The sequence below is a fragment of the Rhinolophus sinicus genome, chromosome 18, assembly GCF_057876585.1.
Source record: "Rhinolophus sinicus isolate RSI-liver-muscle chromosome 18, RSI-T2T, whole genome shotgun sequence".
Classification (NCBI taxonomy): Eukaryota; Metazoa; Chordata; class Mammalia; order Chiroptera; family Rhinolophidae; genus Rhinolophus; species Rhinolophus sinicus.
In genome coordinates this window covers 84,221,779-84,243,354 of record NC_142518.1, presented here as the reverse complement: position 1 = coordinate 84,243,354, position 21,576 = coordinate 84,221,779, and the positions used below count along the sequence as shown (strand labels likewise).

General features: G+C 37.4%; 1 protein-coding gene across 11 annotated transcripts in view; it reads right to left on the bottom strand.

The window, feature by feature from the left end:
• GRIA3 (glutamate ionotropic receptor AMPA type subunit 3) overlaps positions 1 to 21,576 on the bottom strand; it is a 568,173-nt gene that overhangs the window by 517,642 nt on the left and 28,955 nt on the right. The window lies entirely within an intron of this gene.

Sequence of the window (21,576 nt, the reverse complement as noted above, 5' to 3'; positions counted from 1 at the left end):
GGTCAATCCCTCCCACTGACATGCAAAGAGCAACCAAGGCTCAACTACAACAGGAGGGCACACGCAACCCATACAAGGGACACATCTGGAGTACCTGGTTCAGGAGACCAGCAAACTGTGCCACTGAGCCCCCACAGCACACCTAATACAAGTTCACTTTATTAGGACCAGGAGCCATAGCAATCCTACCTAATACATAGAAATAAACACAGGGAGGCAGTCAAAATGTAGAGACAAAGAAACATGACCTAAATGAAAAACCAGAACAAAGCTCCAGAAAAATAACTAAACAAAACGGAGACACTCTACCAGATGCAGAGTTTAAAACAATGGTTATAAGGATGCTCAATGATCTCAGGGAGAACATTAACAATGAGAAAGGAAACATAAAAATGGAGATTGGGGTGGCCATTTAGCTCAGTTTGTTAGAGTGTGGTGCTCTGGTAGCACCAAGGTTGTCGGTTTGATCCCTGCATGGGCCACTGTGAGCTGCGCCCTCCTTAAAAAAAAAAAAAAAAAAGAGAGAGAGAGAAAACACATTAAAAAGCACCAGTCAGAAACAAAAACATACAATAACTAAAATGAAGAACATATTAGATAGAATCAACAGTAGATTAGAAGAAGCAGAGAATAGAATCAGCAATTTGGAAGATAAAGTAGCAGAAAATACACAATCAGAACAACAAAAAGAATTTTTTAAATAAGACTAATTTAAGAGACCTCTGGGACAATATCAAGTGTAACAAAATTTGTATCATAGGGTTACCAGAAAGAAAAGAGAGATAGCAAGGTATAGAAAACCTATTTGAAGAAATAATGACTGAAAACTTCCCTAACCTGACAAAGGAAATAAATATACAAGCCCAGGAAGTTTAGAGAATCTAAACAAGAGGAACCCAAATAGTCCCACACCAAGATACATCCTAATTAACATGCCAAAAGTTAAAGACAAAGAAAGAATTTTAAAAGTAGCAAGACAAAAGCAGTTAGTTACCTACAAGGGACCTGCCATAAGACTGATTTCTCAACAGACCTTGCAGGCCAGAAGGAATTGGCGGGAAATATTCAAAGTGATGAAAATCGAAGACATACAACCAAGATTATTTTACCCAGCAAAGCTATCATTTGGAATCAAAGGACAAATAAAGAGCTTCCCAGACAAGAAAAAGCTAAAGGAGTTCATTAACACCAAACCAGAATTACAAGGAATCTTAGAGTGACTTCTTTAAAACAAAAATAAAAAACATGAATAATAAAATCACAATAACTACATATCTGTCAACAATTACTTTCAATGTAAATGGATTAAATGCTCCAATTAAATGATAGGTGGCTGAATGGATAAGAAAACAAGACCTTTACATATGCTTCCTACAAGTGATTCGCTTCAGGTCCAAAGAAACACACAGACTGAAAGTAGAGATTTGAGAAATAGGTATTTCATGAAAATGGAAATGGAAACAAAAAAGTTGAGGTAGCAATACTTATACCAGAAAAGTAAACAAAGGTTATAGCAAGAGACAAAGAAGGATCCAGGAATGCCAATTCTGGGTATTCATCCAAAGAAACTCAAAGGACTACTTCAAGGGGATGTGTGCATCCATATGTTCATTGCAGCATGGTTTACAGTTCCAAGATATGGAGACAGCCTGGGTGTCTGTCAATGGATGTGTAAATAAAGACTTGGTGGTACACATAAACAATGGAAAATTGCTAGCTCAGGAAACAGAATGAATGGGTTCTTGCCATCTGTGGTGGCATGGATGAAGCTGCAGGGTATTGTGCTGAGTGGAGTGTGTCAGACAGAGAAAAACAGATGCAATGTGATTTCACTCACATGTGGAATCTAAATAACAAAACAAGCAAACATACAAACAAAACAGAAAGAAACTCATAGATACAGAGAACATATTGATGGTTGCCTGACGGGAGGGGTGAGTGAAAAAGGGGAAGGGATTAAGTACAAACTGGTTGTTCCAAAGTACTCATGGGGTTGTAGAATATAGCATTAGAAATATAGTCAATAACATTGTAATAACTATGTATGGAGTCAGATATTAGATTTATCAGGGTGATAGATGGGAGGGGTTGGGGGTAGGGTGAAAAAGGTGAAGGCATTAAAAAGTACAAATTTGTAGTTACAAAACAGTCATGGGGATGTAAAGTAAAGCATAAGGAAAATACTCAATAATTCGGTAATAACTATATACAGTGCCAGGTGGGCACTAGACTAGTCAGGGGGCTCAGTTCTTAAATTATGTAAATGTCTAACCACTACGCTACACACCTAAAATTAATATAAAATAATATTGAATGGCAAGTGTAATTAGAAAACTAAAAAGTGTAGAAAAGGTGAAGAGTAATAAGAGATTCAAATTTCCAGGGATAAAACAAATAAGTCATGGGGATATAATTTACTGCATAGGTAATACAGTCAATAATATTGTGATAGCACGGTACAGTGTCAGATGGTTGCTGGACTTTTCACGATTGTCACTTCTTTTGGTGTATAAATGTGGAATAACTATTGTGTACACCTGAAACTAATATAATATAGTATGGTGGCTATATGTTAATAAAAAATTAAATAAATAAACAAATAAATAAATAAATAAATAAGATCTAGAATCCCATAACACAATACCTAAAATCTTCAGGTTTTATTTGAGAGTTACTCCTCATACCAAAAACCAAGAATATCTAAAACTGAATGAAAAAAAAAAAAAAAAGACAATAGAAAGACAGGGATGGAAATGTTAGCATTATCTGATAAACAATGCAAACAAACACATAAAAAATGCTTTATTGAGCAATTATGAGCACACTTGAAACAAAATTTAGAATTAGAAAATCTCAGAAAAAACAACAACAGAAAGTATAAACAAAGAATCAGAAGATAAAAAGAAGAACCAACGGAAATTTTATAACAGACACAATTTTTAAGTAAATACAAATCTCAGTGGATGGGGTCAACAGCAGAATGGATGGACAAATAAAAAAATAGAATGTAATAAACAGAAATAAACAACAGGAAAAAAACAAATGAAAAAATAATAGAATCTTAGATACCAATTCTACAAAATCTCATCAAACATCAAGGCATAGAATAGAGGATATTTCCCAAGTTATTTATGAAGCCAATATTATCCTGATAACAAAACTAAACAAAGTACAAAAAAAAAAAAACCCTATAGGCCAATATCCCTTGTTAATATAGGTGCTAAAATCCTTAATGAAACATTAGCAAACAGAAGAAAAATCCCAGGATTACAACAATAGATGCAAAAAAAAAAAAAAAAGCCTTAGACAAAATACAATACTCATTTTCATTACAAAAAACTCTCAGAAAAACAGGAACAGAAAGGAATTTCCTTAACTTAATAAACAGCATCTACAAAAAACAAACAAAAAACAAAACCCAACAGCTAATATATATTTTTTTTTAAATTAAAGACTATTGGGGTGACAATTGTTAGTCAAGTTACATAAATTTCAGATATACAATTCTGTATTACATCCTCTATAAATCACATGTGTGTTCACCACCCACAGTCAGTTCTCCTTCCAACACCCTATATTTGATTCCCTTTACCCTTATCTACCAACCCCCTCCCCCCTTATCCTCTGGTAACCATTAAACCATTGTCTGTGTCTATGAGTTTTTGTTTCTCCATTTGTTTGTCTTGTTCTTTTGTTGTTTTTGGTTTATGTACCACGTCAGTGAAATCATACGGTTCTCTACTTTTTCTGTCTTCTTATTTCCCTTAGCATTATACTTTCAAGATCCATCCATGTTGTCACAAATGTTCCTATATCATCTTTTCTTAACCCTGAATAGTATTCCATTGTGTATATATACCACAACTTCTTTATCCATTTATCTACCGAAAGACATTTTGGTTGTTTCCATATCTTGGACACTGTAAATCAAGGTGCAATGAATATTGCAGCATACATGTCTTTATGTATAAATGTTTTAAGATATTTTGGGTAGATACCCAGGACAGGTATTTCTGGGTCATATGGTAATTCTATTCATATTTTTTGAGGGAACTCCACACTGCCTTCCCTAGCAGCTGCACCAATCTGCATTCCCCCCAACAGTGTATGAGGGTTCCTTTTTATCCACAGCCTCTTCAACACTTGTTACTATTTGTCTTGTTAATGATAGCCATTCTAACCTGGGTGAGGCCATAACTCATTGCGGTTTTTATTTGCATTTCTCTGAGGGTTAGTGATGTTGAGCATTTTTTCATATGTCTATTTGCCATTTGCATGTCCTCTTTGGAGAAATGTCTCTTTAGGTCCTCGGCCCATCTTTCAATTGGGATGTTTGTTTGTTTTGTGGTTGAGTTGCATAAGTTCCTTGTATATATTGGATATTAGCCCCTTATCAGAGGCACTGTTTGCAAAAATCTTCTCCCATTCAGTTGGTTACCTCTTTATTTTGTCGATGGTTTCTTTCGCTGTGCAGGAGCTTTTAAGTTTGATATAGTCCCATTCATTTTTTTTTTAACTTTTACTTCCCTTGACTTTGGAGTCAAATTCGTAAAATGCTCTTTGAACCCAAGGTCCATAAGTTTAGTACCTATGTTTTCTTCTATGCAGTTTATTGCTTCAAGTCTCATGTTTAGGTCTTTGATCAATTTTGAGTTAATTTTCATACAGAGATAGCAGTCCAGTTTCATTCTTTTGCACGTGGCTTTCCAATTCTGCCAGCAGCATTTATTGAAGAGGCTATCTTTTCTTCATTGTATATTTTGGCTTCTTTGTCAAAAATTATCTCTCCCTATTTGTATGGTTTTATTTCTGGTTCTCAATTCTATTCCACTGGTCTGTGTATCTGTTTTTTCTCTCAACACCATGCTGTTTTGATTATTGTTGCCCTGTAGTACAAGCTAAAGTCTGGGTGTGTGATAACTCAAGCTCTGTTCTTGTTTTTTAGGATTGATTTGGCTATTCAGGGTCTTTTGAGTTCAAAACAAATCTGATAATTTTTTTGTTCCATTTCTTTAAAAAATGACATTGGGATTTTGATGGGGATTGCATTAAATCTGTATATTGCTTTGGGTAATATGGCCATTTTAACTATGTTGATTCTTCCAGTCCAAGAGCACGGAATGTCTTTCCGTTTCTTTGTGTCTTCTTCAGTTTCTTTTCAAAATGTTTTAACAGTATTCAACATATAGGTCTTTCACATCCTCGGTTAAGTTTATTCCTAGGTATTTTATTATTTTTGTTGCAGTGGCAAAAGGAATTCTTTTTTTTTTTTATTTCTCTTTCTGAGATTTCGTTGTTAGTATATAGGAATGCAATGGACTTTTATACATTGATTTTGGGGCAGGCAACTTTACTGTATTTGTTGATTGTTTCTAATAGCTTTCTGGTGGAGTCTTTAGAGTTCTCTTTGTACAGTATCATGTCATTGGCAAAGAGTGACAATTTAACTTCTTCATTCCCAATTTGGATGCCTTTTATTTCTTTCTCTTACCTGATTGCTCTGTCGAGGACTTCCAACACAATGTTGAAAACCAGAGGTGATAGGGGACATTTGTGTCGTGCTCCTGAACGTAGAGCAAAGGGTTTCAGTTTTTCACCATTAATTATGAGATTAGCTGAGGGTTTGTCATATATGTCTTTATTAAGTTAAGGTATTTTCCTTCTATACCTATTTTATTGCGTATTTTAATCATAAATGGAAGTTATATCTTGTCAAATGCATTTTCTGCATCAATTGATATAGCCATATTATTTTTGTCCTTTATTTTGTTTATGTGATGTATCAGATTGATGGATTTAGGTATGTTGAACCATCCTTGTGCCCCTGGGATAAACCCCACTTGGTCATGATGAATAATCTTTTCAATGCATTGTTGCATTTGATTTGCTAGAATTTTGTTTAGGATTTTTACATCTGTATTCATCAGAGATATTGGTCTGTAGTTCTCTTTTTTTTTGTGTTATCCTTACCAGGTTTTGACATCAGGGTAACTTTGGCCTCATAAAATGAGTTACGAAGTACTAGCTCTTCTTCAATTTTTGGAAAAGTTTGAGCAGGACACCTATAAGATCCTCTTTGATGGTTTGGTAGAATTCACTAATGAAACCATCTTGTCCTGGACTTTTGCTTTTGTGGAGGTTTCAGATGACTGATTCAATTTCCTTACTGGTGATCAGGCTATTTAGATTTTACAATTCTTCATGATTCAGCCTATGAAGGCAATATGTTTCTAAGAACTTGTCCATTTTTTCCAGGTTATTGAATTTTGTGGCAAATAGTCCTTCATAGTATTCTTGGATGATCCTTTGTATTTCTCTGGCATCCATGATAACTTCCCCTCTTTCATTTCTGATTTTGTTTACTAGTGTCTTTTCTCTTTTTTTCTTAGTGAGTCTAGCCAAGGGTTTGTCAATTTTGTTTATCCTTTCAAAGAACCAGCTCTTTGTTACATTAATTTTTTCTATTGTCTGTTTGTGCTCTATTTCCTTTAGTTCTGCTCTGATTTCTGTTATTTCCTTTCTTCTGTTGACCGTGGGTTTCATTTGTTCATCTTTTTCTAGTTTTTTAAGGTGTAATGTGAAATTATTTACTTGGGATTTTCTTGTTTCTTGAGATAGGCCCGTAATGATACAAACTTCCCTCTTAAAAGTGTTTTCGCTGCATCCCCCAAAATTTTGGTAGGATGTATTTTCATTCTCCTTTGTTTCTATGTAACTTTTGATCTCTCCTTTTATTTCTTCTTTTACCCGGTTTACCCGGTTTTCTTTAAAAGTATGTTGTTTAATCTCCATGTATTTGTGGTTTTTCCTGCTTTACTTTTGCAGTTGATGTCCAATTTCAAAGCTTTGTGATCAGAGAATATACTTGGGAGATTTCAATCTTCTGAAATTTGCTGAGGCTAGTTTCATGACCCAATATATGGTCTATCCTTGAGAATAGACCTTCTACTCTAAAAAAAAAAAATGTATAGTGTGATGTTTTAGGATGAAGTGCGTTACAAATGTCAATAATGTCCATTTCATCTAATGTGTCATTTAGGGCTGCTATTTATTTATTTATTTTGTTTGCATGATCTATCCATAACTGTCTATGATGCATTTAGGTCCCCTACTATAATTGTGTTTTGGTCAATTTCTCCCTTTAGTTATGTTAGTAGTTGCTTGGTATATTTCAGTGCTCCCTGATTGGGGGTATAAATATTGATGACTGTTATGTCTTTTTGTTGTATAGTCCCCTTTACCATTATGAAATGTCCCTCTTTGTCTCGTTACCTTTTTCATTCTGAAGTCCGTTTCATCTGATATCAGTATGGCTACCCCTGATTTTCTCTTGATACCATTTGCTTGGAGTGTCAATTTCCACCCTTTCACTTGAGTGTATGTTTGTCCCTGTAGCTGACATGTGTCTCTTGGAGACAGCATATGGTTGGGGTTAGTTTTTTGATCCAATGTGCTACTTTGTGCCTTTTTATACGTGAGTTCAGTCCATTTACATTTAGGGTGATTATTGATATATGAGGATTTCCTACCATTCTATCTTTAGTTTTCTGGTATGACTGTGCCCCTATTATTTCTTTTCCTTGTTGTCCTTTATTTCTGTGTGGTGGTATTCTATGTTTTTTCCTCTCTGTCCACTTTTATTACAGCATACATTTCAGTTCTGGATTTTTTTTAAAGCGGTTACCATTAAATTTATATAAACGAAAGTTTGATATTCAGAGCATTCCATTTTCTTCAGCATGCTCACTTTCTCCATTCCCATATTCCTCTTCAGGCCTTTACTCTCCCCTTTTTTATGTTTTGGTTGCCACAAATTGTCCCTGTTGATGGTGGTCGAACAGCCTCCTTCAGTATTTCTTGTAGTGAAGGTTGTGTGTTAGAAAATCCCTCAGCTTCTGTATGTCTGGAAAGGTCTTTATTCCTCTTTCATATCTAAAGGATATCTTTGCTGGATATATTATTCTTGGCTCATAATTTCTCTCTTTCAATAGTTTGAATATTTGGCTCCACTCCCTCCTGGCTTGTAGAGTCTGCTGAAAAATATGACGATAATCTAAAGGCTTTCCTTTGTAGGTTACCGTCTTCTCTTCCCTGGCTGCCTTGAGGATTCTTTCTTTGTCATTGATTTTAGACAGCTTCAATACAATGTGCCTTGGAGAAGGCCTGTTGGGGTTGAGGTAGTTAGGGGTTGTATTTGCATCTTCTGTTCGAGGATCCATTTCTTTCCACATATTTGGGAAGCTCTCATCGACTATTTGTTTGGATATACTCTCTGTTCCCTTCTCTCTTTCTTCTCCTTCTGGTGTGCCAATTATTCTTATATTGCTCTTTCTGATGGAGCCAGAAAGTTCTTGTAGATTTCTTTCATTTCCTTTAGGTCTCAAGTCTCTTTCTTTTTCCATCCATGTCATTTCCAGATTTCTATCTTCGATGTCACTGATTCTTTCCTCCATCTGGTCAACTCTACTACCTAAGCTGGCTATTTCATTCTTCATTTCTCTTATTGAGTTCTTAGTCTCCAGAAATTCTATTGGGTCCTCTTTTAAATTTCAATCTCTTGATAAAATGTTCATGTTGTTCTTTGATTGTGTTTCTTTTTTTTCTTTTTTAAGGATTTTATTGGGGAAGGGGAACAGGACTTCATTGGGGAACAGTGTGTACTCCAGGACTTTTTTCCCAGTCAAGTTGTTGTCCTTTCAATCTTAGTTGTGGAGGAGTCCATTCAACTTCAAGTTGTTGTCTTTTCAGTCTTAGTTGTGGAGGGTGCAGCTCAGCTCCAGGTCCAGTTGTTGTTGCTAGTTGCAGAGGGTGCAGCCCACCATCCCTTGCGGGAGTCGAAACCAGCAACCTTGTGGTCGAGAGGACGTGCTCCAACCAACTGAGCCATCCGGGATCTCAGTGGCAGCTCAGATCAATGTGCCATGTTCAATTTAGTTGCAGGGGGCACTGTCCACCATCCCTTGCAGGAGTCGAGGAATTGAACTGGCAACCTTGTGGTTGAGAGCCCACTGGCCCATGTGGGAATCGAACCGGCAGCCTTTGGAGTTAGGAGCATGGAGCTCTAACCGCCTGACCAACCGGGCCGGCCCCTGATTTTGTTTCTGAGATCATTAAACTACCTGTCTGTTTTCTTGCATCTCATTGAGCTTTTTAAGAACTGCAATCTTGAATTCTCTGTTATTTTAGTCACATATTTCCACATCTTTAAGTTCATTTTCTGGAGACATTTCATTTTCTTCTGAGCTGTCCTGTTTCCTTGGTTATTCATGGCAATTAATAGATTATTATTTCTCTTCCTAGACATCTACAGGAGTAGGTTCTGCAGCAGGTTTATAGAAAGACTTCTTTCATTTGTTTTCTAGTAGGCTTTGGTAGAATGTTTTATTTTCTCTCCCACTGCAGCCTTTTATTCTCTCTCACATTGTAGTGCTATGTTTTCTCTGCACTATTCTGGCTTCTCACATAATGGGTGGATTCCCTGGAAGGCTGACTCCTCCTCTGTTAACAGTTCACCTGGGTCTTAGGGTGCCGCATTCTTTTCGGAATGTGGAGAGCTTCTGAAGTTCCAAAGCTCTTCCTGCCCCAGATTCAGAGGCTGTATGCTTCAGCAGCTGTTTACTCCTGCAGGGTTCCACCCAGATAGGTGGGGACAGGGGCGGGGTGGGTTGAGAGAGGTGGCCCAGAGCAATGGCGGCGACCACTCCCACAGCCGGTCCTGCTTCCACAGCTCCCTCCCCTTTTCTGGAAGTAGTTGGGCTGCGAGTCCGTGTCTGTGGACCACAGTTCTCAGAACTGTAAATATTCTGTTCTTTTGATCTGACTAATATACTTAATGCTGAAGGAGTGTTGTTGTCTTCTCAAGATTAGGGATAAGGAGAAGATATCCTCTGTCACCACTCTTATTCCACATAGAACTAGAAGGTCTACTCAGTGAGATAATGTAAGAATATGAAATAAAAGCATACAGTTCAGAAAAGAAGATGTAAAATTGTCCCTATTATAGAGGACATGATTTTCTATGTAGAAGTTTGTCACGCGGGAGACCAGGCGGGGTCTCTGGTCCCGCTCCCCATACAAGAATGCAGGATATGGTGAGGCCAAAAAGGAACACCCACGGAGCCATAGGTAGGGGAGTCATACCACTATATTCTCGCTGGCGGCTGAGTTGGAGACATAGGAAGCAAAAACCACACTGTTCGCAACTCTCACTGCTCCGCTTGCAGGCTCAGCCACCATCTTCTTGCTAGCCCCCGTTTTTCTTCTCTAGCCTAGCCACAGCAGTTATATTAGTGGCCAATGGCTCACTGGTTACAGCTGACGGCCAACTAGCCACAGCTGATGGCCATGCAATCACAGTTGGCCATTTACTACCTGAGCCAGCACCTGTCTATGTGAGGCTGAGAGCCTGGAAACTACTTTCTGGGGCTCTGCCCCCACAAAGTTTCAAAAGGGAGTTCAGAAAAACCTCTTAGAACTAATAAATGATTTCAGTAAGGTTACAGGATACAAGAGAAACATGCAGATATCAATTATATTTCTATATACTAGCTATGAATACATGTGGACATTGAAATTTAATATATGAGGTCTACAATTATGTTCACGAACTTGTTCCAACAGTGTTGCTAACTGTTTTTGATATCACAGGAAGTATTCATTATGAATTTGTACCAACTGGACAGTTAACCAAGTTTACTATTTGGAAGTGCTGAAAAGACTGCAGGAAAATGTTAGACGACTTGAACTTTTCACCAACATATCATGGCTCTTGCATCATGACAATGCACCAGCTCACACAGCACTGTCTGTGAGGGAGTTTTTAGCCAGTATACGAATAACTGTATTGGAGCACCCTCTCCACTCACCTGACCTGGCCCACAGTGGCTTCTTTCTTTACCTGAAGATAAAGGAAATATTGAAAGGAAGACATTTTGATGACATTCAGAACATCAAGAGTAGTATGATGACAGCTCTGATAGCCATTCCAGAAAAAGAGTTCCAAAATTCCTTTGAAGGGTGGACTAGGCACTAATGATAGTGCATAGCTTCCCAAGGGGAACACTTCAAATGTTACCATGGTGATATTCAGCAATGAGATATGTATAGCTTTTTCTAGGATGAGTTCGCGAACTTAATTGTCTGACCTCATATATCATTAACAATTGAACAAAAAATAAAATAATTAACTGTAAATCTAAAAAACATGTACTGGACATGCATGTTGAAAATGACAAAACTGTGATGAAATAAATAATAGATTATCTAAATAAAAGGAGAGTAACACCAAGTTCATGGATTGGAAGACAAAATAGTAAAGCTGTTGCTGCTTCTCCAAATTGATATACAAGTTTCATGCAATTTCTATGAAAATCCCAGCAATGTTTTTTGTAGATATACACAAGATTATTCTAGAGATTACAGTATATGGAAAGGCAAGGGAAATACAGTTGTTAAAACATGCAATTTACCAATTGTACTCCTGAGCATTTATCTCAAAGAAACGAAGTTATATGTTTGCCAAAAGTGAAACTACATAAATATTTATAGCAGTTTTATTTGTAATAGTTCAAAACGGAAAAAAAATCCAGATGTCATTAATGGGTGAATGGTTAAACATACTATGGCACATTCATACCTTGGAATACTACTGAGCAATAAAAAGGAATGGACTATTGGTATACTCAACAATCTGGATAAGTCTCCAAAGAGTTATGTTGAGTGAAAAAACAAAAAAGCAAAAGCAATCCTAAACAGAAGTGGTTGTATTTGTATAACATTCTTGAAATTATAAAAGTAAGGAACAATCTCATGGTTCTCAAAGGCTAATGAGGGTTTGAGGGCCAGAGGAAAGTTGGTGTGGCTATAAAAAGACAAAATAACTGATCCTTGAGATGATGAAAATGTTCTATACGTTGAGTATATCAATGTTTATATCCTGGTTATGATATGGTAGTATAGTTTTTCAAGATGTTGCCACTTGGGAAATCTGGGTAAAAGGCACACAGGATTTCTCTGTGTTATTTCTTACAACTACATGTGAGTCTAGAATTACCTCAAGATAAAAGGTTAATTTATAAAAAATAAAGAAATAATCAATGCAGTTTCAGGATGATCGTTACCTTGTGTAGAGAATCAGAGATATAGCTAGGGAAGACTATACAGTTAGTTGTAAGATATTGCCAAAGTCCTTTATCTTCCTTTGGGTGGTGAGTTTTGAGGTACTTATCACATGATTAATAATAACTAAGTAAGTAATTAAAAGCAAAAGTTAAAAGAACAAAAGTCCTGGACTGGACTGTATCTCAAGTGAATGTTAGCAAACATTTAAAGAAGAATTAACACCTATTCTTCTCAAACTGTTCCAAAAAAATTCAAGAGGAAGGAAGGGTCCCAAGTTCATCCTATGACACCACCATTACCATAATTCCAAAACCAGACAAAGACATTGCAGTAAAAGAAATTATAGGCTGATATCCCTGATGATCACAGATGCAAAATTCGTCAACAAACATTAGCAAACCAAATGCAGCAATATATTAAAAAGATCACACACCATGATCAAATGGGATTTATTCCTGGGATACAAGGTTGGATTAATATCCACAAATCAATTAACATAATATGCCACGTAAACAAAACGAAAGAGAAAAATTACATGATTATATCAATAGATGCAGAACAAGTGTTTGCAAAATCCAGCAGCCATTTATGATGAAAACTCTTGGCAAAGTGGGAATAGAGTGAACATACCTCAACATAATAAAGACCATATATGGCAAATCCATAGCTAACCTCATACTCAACAGTGAAAGGCTAAAAGCAGTTTCCTTAAGATCAGAAACAAGATAAGCATGTCCACTTTCACCACTTTTATTCAACATAGTATTGGAAGACCGAGCCAGAGCAATCACAGAAGAAAAAGAAAAGACATCAAAATTGCAAAGGAAGAAGTAAAACTGTCAATATTTGCAGGTGACATGATATTATATATAGAGAACTCTAAAGATTCCACCAAAAAACTATTAGAACTAATAAATGAATTCAGTAAAGCAGCAGGGTACAAAATTAATATGCAGAAATCAGTTGCATTTTTATACACCAATAACAAACTATCAGAAAGAGAATGAGAAAATCCCATTCACAATTGCATTAAAAAATACCTAGGAATAAATTTAACCAAGGAGGTAAAAGTCTTAGAATTATAAGACATTGAAGAAGATTTTTTTTTTAAAAAATGGAAGCATATACCATGCTCATAGATAGGTGGAATTAACATCAATAAAATGTCCATACTACCCAAAGCAATCTATAGATTCAATGCAATCCCTGTCAAAATACCAATGGCCTCTTTCACAGAACTAGAACAAATAATCTTAAAATTTCTATAGAACCACAAAAGACCCCAAATAGACACAGCGATTTTGAGAAAGAAGACAAAAGTTTGAGGTATCATGTTACCTGATAACAAACTGTACTACAAGGCTATAGTAATCAAAACAGCATGGTACGGGCATAAAAAAATAGACACATAGATCAATGAAACAGAATAGAGAGCCCAGAAATATACCCACGCCTATTTGGTCAATTAATCTATGACAAAGGAGGCAAGAATGTACAATGGAATAAAGACAGTTTATTCAATAAATGGTGCTCAGAAAACTGGATAGATGGATGCAAAAAAATGAAACTGGACCACATTTTCACTGCATATACAAGAATAAACTCAAAATGAATTAAAGATTAAATGTAAGCCATGAAACCATAAAACTCCTAGGAGAAAACATAGGCAGTAAATCCTTCAACATTGCTCTTAGTTATATTTTTTTCTGATATATCTCCTTGGGCAAGGGAAACAAAAGAAAAACAATAAACAAATGGGACTACATCAAACTAAAAAAGTTTGCACTGCAATGGAAACCATCAATAAAACAAAAATACAATCTACTGAATGGGAGAAGATATTCGCCAATGATACATCTGATAAGGGGTTAATATCCAAAATTTATAAAGATCTCATACAACTCAACAACAAAAATACAAACAACCCAATTGAAAAATGGGCAGAGGACCTGAAGAGACATTTCTCCAAAGAGGACATACAGATGGCTAATAGACATACGAAAAGATGCTCAACATCACTACTCATCAGAGAAATATAAATTAAAACCACAATGAGATTTTATCTCACACATGTCGGAATGGTACCATCAATAAATCAACAAACAACATGTGTTAGCAAAGATTTGGAGAAAAGAGAAACTTTGTGCACAGTAGGTGGGACTGCAAAGTGGTGCAGCCACTATGGAAAATGTTTTGGAGCTTCCACAAAAATTTAAAAATAGAACTACCTTATGACCCAGCAATTCCACTTCTGGATATTTATCTGAAGAAACCCAAAATATTTATTTGAAATGATACATGCAGCCCTATGTTCATTGCAGCATTATTCACAATAGCCAAATTATGGAAGCAAGCTAAGTGCTCATCAATAGACAATTGGATAAAGAAGAGGTAGTACATATATACAACGCAACATATCTACTCAACCATAAAAAAAATGAAATCTTACCATTTGCGACAACATGAAAAGACATAGAGGGTATTATGCTAAGTGAATTAGGTTAGACAAGAAAGACAAATACCATATGACCTCACTTATATGTGGAATCTGAAGAACAAAATAAGTGAACAACAAAACAGAAACTGACTCATAGATCCAGAGAATAAACTGATGGTTGCCAGATGGGAGGGGATTTGGGACCAGGTTTCAAAAGGTAAAGGGATTAAGGAGTACAAATTGGTAGTTACAAAATAGTTATGGGGATATAAAGTACAGCATAAGATATATGGTCAATAATATTGTAATAACGATGTATAGTGCCACGTGGATACTAATTAGAGGGATCACTTTGTAAATTACATAAATGTGTAACCATTAAGCTGTACACCTGCAACTAATATAAAATACTATTGAATGTCAATGGTAATTGGAACATACAAAATAATTTAAAAAATTAAAAAAGAAAACTAAACTAAAAAAATAAGAATTGAAGTTTGCTTTCACAATAGGATCTGCTGTAAGAGTCACATGCATCATGATATGAATTTACACAGTGCCATCTCTTCCTAAGGGATTTGTATCTCATATATATTCAGTGTAGAATTGAAAGTCTAGGCCATCTGCTAAAGGAGCTTTGGGCATTCCTGAGAAGGAAGAAGAGCTATTTGAGTGAGGCTCATAGGGCCCATCCCAGAACCTGTGATGTCTAGCCAGGTAAGCAGCACCTTTTCTAGTTATGCATAAAGCTGGCTCTGGTCCCGTGCTTAAACTGGCTGTGTTTGGACAAAGAGGAGCCCAGCCCTGAAGGGAAATGGGAAAAGGTCACCTTTAAGGTTCTTTATATCCTAGAGATTCAATTTGATGACTCAGAGGGGTGAGCAATTATCTAGCAATATCAACTGGGAGATATCAGGCCAAAAAGAAATCTACTTTCTGATTCCAGTGATCTGAGTTGTTTGCTCAGAAACACCCCCAAAATAGCTTAAATCTGTTTTATTTGGCCAAATCATCCTGACTGTCCTTGTTTCTCTAGGGCGAATCATCTTTCATTAAAAGGTCGGGGACAAAAACAATGGGGGGGGGGCTAAAATCAGACAATAATTAATGTTGGAAAAGCCTTTATAGCCTATTCACTCTATCTCTTTCAGTTTACAAAATGGTCTGAGACCCAGAGAGGTCATGGTTTCTTAGAGACAGAGGTGGAGCTGGAACCCAGGACTCCTGGCTCCCAGCCCAGAGTTCTGTTTAACATACCCTACTGTCTGCTAATATCCTTTTCCAAAATCATATTTTCATTTAGTCCCTGGTAAAGCCAGAAAAATAGAATCACCAAAGTGAGGTTTAGTGAGGTAAACCATGGCCTCTCCACCCAATCCCTTCCCACTGGGGGTTTTTCTTTTGAACAATTTGATACTCCAGTAAATCCCTAGGCCTGGAGTGCATATATTTCATTAAAGAAAGCCAAATCTTATTTGCTTTTCCAGTTGAACTGGCTTCTGAGTAGTAGGAAAAAGGCTGGACTTCAGTGGTGCTTGGTTTGTGTGGTGACTCTGCCTGTAGGTAGGGGGAAGTACTAAGCCTGAAGCAGGGTGCCTGAAGGGCATGTTCCCCCATCCCCGCACAGTCCCTACCTGGTCAATTGGTGCAGATGGGAGCTTTGTGGGCCTTACCGCTTTTGGCCTTCTCTTGTCAGAACTGTTGGGTGTACTAGTGCGTAGTGCTGAGATGACTGATGACTAGCACCCCACCTCCCACCTGAAAACCTAGGCTTTTCTCCTGCCTGCCTGCCTGCTTCCTCAGCTTGATTTTCCTGACTCACCTTAGTCTTAATGGCAGTGACACATGCAAATAGCACACACATTTAGCAAGGAGCAAACCCTACTTAAGTAGAAGCCTTATTCTAACTTGCACAGAAGTCTGAGCAAAGAAAAACTCCTGCAGATCTGAAAGAAAACAATAGCTTACTTCCAAGGAGATTGGAATTTGTGGCTCTTCCAGAACAGTATAGCATGGTACTGTGGTTAAAAGCAAAGGGTCTAGGACCAGACTGACTGTGTTCATCTCCAGGTCTGTCACTTAACTTGTTGTGCAGCCTTGGGCAAGTTACTTAACCTCTCTATGCTTAAGCTTCCACATCTGTGAAATAGACCTAAGTCATAGGGTTGTTTTGATCATTGAAAGAGTAAATAAATATAAATCACTTGGAAGGATGCCTGGTATATAGAAAGTACTGTGTTAGCTCTTATTATTTCCAATACTATTCCTAGTAGTAGCTACAATGGAGTCATAGGAAGAATAAATGAATGTGTGGTCTTCTGCAGTTGTTTGAAACTGCCATTCTTTTGCTTCCTAGGATTTTTGGCAAATTAAAACATTGAGGTGATTTCCCCCTTCTTCTCTAAATTGATGTTGAAGATCTATGTCTCGCATAGATCTTGCAGGCACACACATTTTCTCCAAACGAGGGAGTGGTCCTGTTGCTGCAGCAGAAATGAATACTGTGCTGAGTACACAGAAAGCGAAGGGCCCTTGTAAATAAAGTTGCAAATTGTCAATGATTTTGCCAGCAGTTTTAAAACAAATGGACTGAAAGAGATTTCAATAACTATATGCTTAACTTAGAGCTTCACTCAAAGTATTTAGCAAACATGTCATTCCAGTATTGGAAACAGCATCTAATCAAAGCATGTTTATAATTAGACATCACATATAATATCTCTCAAAATTATGTTTTGTCAGGTGAGAGGCCATTCCCAGGGAAACTGAAATCAACTATTTGTCAGGCTTTTGTTATTATTAAAAAGAACAGGTTGGGGGTAGCAAGAGAGGCTCAGATAAATGAAAATGCTTAATTTAAATTAGCAAGAGACAGAAATCAAACAATATGAGTAAACTGTATGGAGAATCTTATGTCAGTAAAACCTGCCTCAAAAGGTATGACTCTATATTAATTTAAATCAGACAGACATTGGCACTGCATTCTTTTATTTTTCATTAACATTTTGATTTAGAACAACAGATTGCTGCAGTGAGGGGACAAGAACAGCAGCCAGTGAGCCATCTGCCAAGCATCTCGCTGACAACTCCACTAGCGAAAGAAGCCAATGATTCTGGAATGCATGCAAGAGGGACACACACCATTAGCTAAGTGACAGGATGAAAGATGGGTAACTTTGCCGGGTCAGAGAAGACAGAGATGGAGAAAACAAAGCAGGAACCATTCTGATTGGAACTTGAAAAGATCCAAGTATTTGCAAAAGATCAATAGGATGGCAATCTGTGGTGGGTTTACTTGTAGGGATTTTCTTTTCTTTGAAATTATAGGTGGGACAAGGAAAGGGCAGTGACAGACTAAACACACAGTAATTTACCATGCACCTCACATGGGACACATTTTTCAGATTTCAGTGAAGATTTGCCCCTTTAGACACACCAATTCTTGAGCCATTTGAGATAGAAATCTTTTTAAAATGGAAAACCCCCTCCCTGCCTTTTTAAACACAGTAGAGCTGTGGCACACCAAGGTGGGGTGGCAGGAGTGATCTGACCAGGATGCAAACAATAAGAGGATTCACTGTGTATAGAGAATTTAAGGATAATAATAAACTATCTAAAAGTCTGTCTTTCGTTGTCACTATGAAAAAGCAATTCAGTGAAATATCAATGAAAAAAATATCCCGACCAGCTGGGATGTACCTCTCCCATCACCCCTTCCCTTTGATACACCAGTGCAGTAGAATCAACACAATTCAGTTTTCTATTCATGTATCTGGTTATGATGGGAACTCCAGTTCCAGTGCTACCTAGCTGTGTTATCTGTGAGGCTATTTGCCTCTCAGGCCTATTTGTCCCTGCACTCAGTACCCCTACACCACTGTACCTTTATAATTGGTGATTCTGTATGCTGTCCCCTCACTGTCAGCTGCACATTTCAGTATGCTTGCTTCTAGGAGCGCCCCATTTCTAATATATTATCTTCAGTAACCTAGGAAGTGTTGAACGTTGTCAGCCTCACAGTGAGAGAAGAGATAGAAGACTATGAAAATAGAAGATAAAAAGCACAGTAATCTGTATCCTCTGTATAATAAAGTATGAGGTGTGGGATGCACTGTAGAAAGTTTTTCTTCAAAAATGGTTAAAATAAAAATAGCACTTGCACTGCTGAAAGGTGTGTGCTTCAATTATCTGGAAAATTAGCTTAGATGGAATTGCTCTTTGATTTTCTTTTTTCTTTTTCATTAAAAATCTTGTTTAATAAAATAATGTTTTTTAAATGACAATTTTTTAAAAAATGAGTTTTCAATTATAGTTGACATGCAATATTATATTATTTTAAGGTATACAACATAGTATATGCATGACGAAATGATCACCCTGGTAAGTCTACTACCCATCTGCCACTATATTAAATGACAATTTTTAATTTTATTGCCAGAGTGTGAAATTGGAATTTTTTAGTTAAATGGAGACAGCATGGTTAATGGAAAGAGCAGATTTGGAGATTGGCTTAAGTCCTACCCCTGCCATTTACTGGAAGCAACACACAAGTTCTCTGAGCCTCAGTTTTTTAACTGTCAAGTGGATACAGTAATAATATCTGCCTTTCCTACATTACTATGAAGTGGATTTTCTACCAGCCTTCATCCATGCCTACTCCCAGTAAAGTGCCACCAGTCAGTGCAGGTCACTATCTTTCTCACCCTCCCTCACACTGGACCTGGTATATACCTTTTAGGATGATCTCTATCTCTTTACTTACTTACTTACTTGACCCATTAAACTCTTAAGGCATATTTATGTTCATACACATATTCCAATTAATGACTGGGGTCTTTCCCCCAAAGATTGAGCTTTTCACTCACAAAAGCTTAAGAAGAGAAACTATCTTTAGGTAAACTGTGTAAGATGAGCTATAGGGTTTCCAGGTCAAACTGACACTCTAGACAATGGTCAACTGAAATTGCATTAAGAGAAGCTGATGCTTCATATTATCTGTTCCCACCTCCCCTCAATCCCCAAACACACCCATGTAGCACAACACAGAGTCTGAGGAATAAAGTAATAATCCTTTATTAACCTTTCTTGCAATTTTATCAACTTGTGGTGCTGTCCTATCTCAGCTTCATCTTGTTATTTTATCTCCAAAGGGCAGTTCCTCTTTTCTTTAAAATGAGTTTGGACTCAACCTGCTGTCTTCCAGCTGTGCACACTCAGGCTGAGCCTCTCTCTTCATTTTCTTTTCATGGTGGTTCACTCAGTGAAAACCCCAGAAGGGAGGAGATAGTAGCAACTTTAGCAGCCTTGTTCTCACCTCACAGTTTAACTTTACACCCTAAACAAGAAGGGTTACATTGTTCAGCACTATGAGTGGATGAGCCCATCAAGGAGTCAACTTTTTGATCTTCCCTCTGTCAGTCTCCCTGAAGGATCCCCACAAGCTGTGCCAGTTTTACAGAGAGGTGAATGTAGCATCCATCTAATTTGTGTGATTTGGAGTGTAATCCAAATGGCATCAGAAATGGCTCTCTCATTGGCCTGTGCAGTTTCCAGAATGCCCCTGTTAGACTGTAAATATGTATTATAGGAACCAAAACATGGGGTCTCTCAGAAGGTAAACTATTTGCCACTGATTAAAAGTTGTCTTGATTATTAACTCAATTGATTTACTAGTTTTGATTTTTAGCTCAACATCTATTTTTGTAATTGTTATAAAAGTTTATTTGATGGCATATGCCAGGGACCAAGATCTCAAATGCTCCCTACATCTATTTAGTGGAGAGTAGAGAAGTATACTCATTGGTGGCATAATTTACAATGTGCCCAGCACTGTACTAAGTATTTAACATGAACTCTCTCATTTAATCCTGACACTCTAGAAGGGAGGCAGGATTGTGACTGTTACTCCACAGATGAGGAAACTGAAGCACAGAATATTTAGGTCACTTGCTAAAGGTCACATAGCTGGAAGTTGCAGAATCAGTATTCTGACTTAGATCAGCTCTAGCTTTAAAACCCACACAATGCTTCCTCTAATATTTGGAACCCAAACACGCCTACTGCACTGAACAAAACAAAACCCCTACATAGAACCAGTTCTACCTCCTTACAAGGGAGTTGGTGGTTTGGTGAGTGGGGAAATAGGCCATGAGATATAAATTCCAGAGCAAGGGTCTCTGCTGTGGAAGACTGTCTTGAGTGAGGCATCTTGGTGGAGTCCAGGGAATATTCTGAGCATACTGAAGGCCGTGAGCTCCTGAGCAAGGAAGGACAAGGAAAGGTGCTGAGACCCTCCAAAACACTCCCAGGGAACCTTGTGATATCCTCTGAATTAAACATTTGAAGCTAGAAACAATCTTTGAGGTCACCTAGTCTAATACTCTTACTGTACAAATGGGAAAAGGTGAGACCTAGAGAGTCAGTCGTATAGCTGGTTAGTAGTGACAGGGCAAGGGAAGGGTTTTTTCTTCCATAACATGTTGCCTCCCTTATATGTGTGGAAGAATTAACTCTGAACAAACCAGAGATTTGAGCAACTCATTTTGAGCCAACCAACCCTAAATATCACCTCTTCTTTTCTAGCTTAATTTGAACAGAAAATTACAATTCTGAAACCATGTTCAGGACTCCTTCATTGAGGCTGTCGGAGGATCTGGTTGCCCTCACTGATTTTGAACTGAGAGATTTAAGATGTCCCCAAACAGCATGAATGTATTCAACTTTTTCTGACTGTATTTATATTTTCGGCTGGGCTAAAGGGTTCCATATGTTTACTTCCCACTCTATAAATTAGGCCTACCTAAAGTAGGCCTTTGACTTGCCTGGAATTTGTTCCTTCCAACTGCCAGGAGGAGTCCCTTGTTCTAGCATAATTGAGCTTGTTGAACAAGGTCATTTTACCTTTCCATTCATCTTGCTGATTTCAGACTGTGGCCACTTACTTCAGATATAAGAGGCCTGATTTTGGCTGGCCCCCACCTGGTGAACATTTTCGGTACAGCATCCAGCGATCTCTGCAG